We start from the raw sequence: 3,264 nt of genomic DNA on the forward strand, positions 1-3,264 counted from the left end.
AAGGAAAGTGCGTTTTAAGAGTGTCTGAGCTGTTGGCCTTGCTGTCGCAGTGACCTGAAATGGTGGGAGCTAAGAGGAGGAGTGTGTGTGTGTGTGTGAGTTGTTGAAATGTTGTCTTTGAGTAGTCAGGAGAGTGCAATATGAGGGAGAGTGAAGGAGTGAGCGAGAGAGAGTGTGTGGGGGGGGGTATTAAGGGAGAGAGAAAGTGAGGAGGGGAAGAGAGAAGGAGGGGGGAGGGAGGGAGGCAGAGAATGAGGAGGAACGGGAAGGATGGAGAGAGAGGGATGGAGGGGTGGTGTGATTTAATGCGTAACTGTAATGGACAGAAATACTTCTGCTCTTAGCGTATCCTCTGAGGAGAGGTGCGTGTGTGGTGTGTGTGTGTGTATATATGTGTGTGTAAAAGTAGAAAGTGATGGACGAAAAGTTGCAGAGGTTGACTGGTTGTGCTGCATCCTCTTCGGTGACGCTCAGCTGTGTGTGTGTGTGTGTGTGTGTGTGTGTGTGTGTAGGTTCTAATCCGGGGGTGTCAGGGGGGTTGAGCTTCCCCCCGACCCCTCCACCTCCTTTTGTCACAGAACTCCAGGGTCCTCTCTCTCTCTTTCTCTCTCTCTCCCTCTCTCTCCCTCTCTCTCTCTCTCTCTCTCTCTCCCTCTCTCTCTCTCTCTCTCTCTCTCGCTCTCTCTCTCTCTCTGCACACCCTAAGAGCACGTCTAAGGGGACACGCCATCCACATGCTAAGGCATCTCTGCAGTGTTTGCATGATGTGAGGCATCGTGTGACAAGAATGCCTGTAGGCACTATTACAGTGTGTGTGTGTGTGTGTGTGTGTGTGTGTGTGTGTGTGTGTGTGAGTGTGTGTGTGTTAGGTTGGGGCTGTCTTGTGTGTGTGTGTGAGGGGTGGTCGGGGGGGTGTGCATATGTTGACACTGTGTCTTAATTCAACACACCATGGTCTAATGTTCTTTATGGGCTATAACTGCACGCCAAAACGTATATCAACTAAGACAGTGCTCTGGGCCACAGACACACACACATAGACATACACACACACTCAGACAGAGTGGACACACACACACACTCAGACAGAGTGGACACACACACACACTCAGACAGAGTGAACACACACACACACTCAGTGTGGACAATCTGTTGGATGAATATCTGACAAGGAGGCTGATGTGTTCACCGGCCGGCACAGCAAAACCACTGCCTCTTAACCTCTCTCACCCTGTGTGTGTGTGTGTGTGTGTGTGTATGATGTTAGTGTGTGTGGGTGGGTCTCTGAATTGAATTTATAAGTCATCCCTTGGTAGTTTGTAAACAAATAAACACCATAAATACTAGGGGCTTATATACTGTGTTTTCCCTGTTTTCCTTCTTAGTTTGCTTCTCTCTCCCCCTTTCTCTCTCTCCCTCCCTCTCTATCTCTCCATCCCCTCTCTTTATCTCCCTCATTCTCTCTCTCTCTCTCTCTCTCTCTCTCTCTCTCTCTCTCCATATCTCCCTCCCTCTCTTTATCTCCCTCATTCTCTCTCTCCATATCTCCCTCCCTCTCTTTATCTCCCTCATTCTCTCTCTCTCCATATCTCCCTCCCTCTCTTTATCTCCCTCATTCTCTCTCTCCATATCTCCCTCCCTCTCTTTATCTCCCTCATTCTCTCTCCATATCTCCCTCCCTCCCTTTATCTCCCTCATTCTCTCTCTCTCTCCATATCTCCCTCCCTCTCTTTATCTCCCTCATTCTCTCTCTCCCTCCCTCTCTTTATCTCCCTCATTCTCCCTCTCTCTCCATATCTCCTCCTCTCTTTATCTCCCTCATTCTCTCTCTCCATATCTCCCTCCCTCTCTTTATCTCCCTCATTCTCTCTCTCCATATCTCCCTCCCTCTCTTTATCTCCCTCATTCTCTCTTGCCAGCTGTAGAGCGACCCCCTGTCTGTTCCAGTTGATGACATCATAATCCCTCGCCCGTCTGTCAGCCAGATTTAATTCATTATCACCCAGACAGTCTGAGCGTGTGTGTGTGTTTGTGTGTGTCGTTATCCTCTGAAGCAGCTTTATTTGAGAATAATCTTCAGAAAACTCTTTTTTTACTGGAATGGTGGATTGATGGCACCGCTGTTATCGACATCTCTGCCTTTGTTTATTCAGGGGAGCGTTGCTATAGCAACCCAGTGTTTGCGTTTATGTGTTTGTCCGTGAACCGGAATGTTCTAGAATGTAACATTTTACATTTACATTTAGTCATTTAGCAGACGCTCTTATCCAGAGCGACTTACAGTAAGTAGGCCTACAGGGACATTCCCCGGACATAGCCTCCTTGAGCAGGTGGTCTGGAGTGTCTGAAGGACTTGGAGCGCCTGTGGTCACAGTGTTCTAAGCACTCAGAACTCTGTAGTCTAAATAGTCTGAAGTTAGTTAGTTTGGAACCTCTGAGGTTCTATAGAACTGGGTGTTTCTTCAGTTGAGTGAAGATAGAACCCGTCATTACCTGTCTGATCAGGAAGGGGTCTGGGGGGGGGGGGGGGGGGGTATTGATACCTGGAGGCAAGATAGCTGGAAAAATATCACATGCGCTCACACACAGAGACACACACCTATATCTACCGGCCAGTCACGAGGGGGTACGTGCCCTATACGACAGCATCCCCTCACGAGAAATTCAAGAATGGAATCTGTTTAAGGGAAGAAGATTTAAAAAAATGCCTGACCGGCACTTTCCGTAGCTCTGTTGTTTCCAATAAAGAGCTTTCTCATCACTGATATCCGGCTTAACTCCCCTTTAAAAGGATTAAAGCGCCGCTAAACGCTTCGCGCGTGCTCACGCATTATAACAACACCCAGTGGTTCTAGGTGAGAGAAAGTCGATTTTACCCTTTCTTTCCTTTTTCTCTTCTGTCATCCACTATAGGCTCGCGATGCCTGGCAGGCAGAGTTCGAAGGGACAGAAGCTAAATGCCCTTCACGGTGACTGAATATCTCATTAAAGTGTTGTTATGAAGAGATTTGAAACTTCAAGTTAATGATCTTCACTCAACGCTCATCATTCACCCCCCCCCTGCTCATGTTATTTCTGTGTGTGCCTGTTTTTTTGTGTGTGCTTGTGTGTGTGTGTGTGTGAATGTGTTAATTCGGAGGAAGGCTCATCTAATATTACAGAGAGGGTGCTTTGTTAAATCCAAAGACCCGACTCGTCCAACGACCTGTTTTTTTATTAGCTAACAAAACGTCTAACGTCAGGTCAGGTCGGAACGAATTCAGT

This window comes from Osmerus eperlanus, unplaced genomic scaffold (genome assembly GCF_963692335.1).
Source record: "Osmerus eperlanus unplaced genomic scaffold, fOsmEpe2.1 SCAFFOLD_77, whole genome shotgun sequence".
NCBI classification, from domain to species: Eukaryota; Metazoa; Chordata; class Actinopteri; order Osmeriformes; family Osmeridae; genus Osmerus; species Osmerus eperlanus.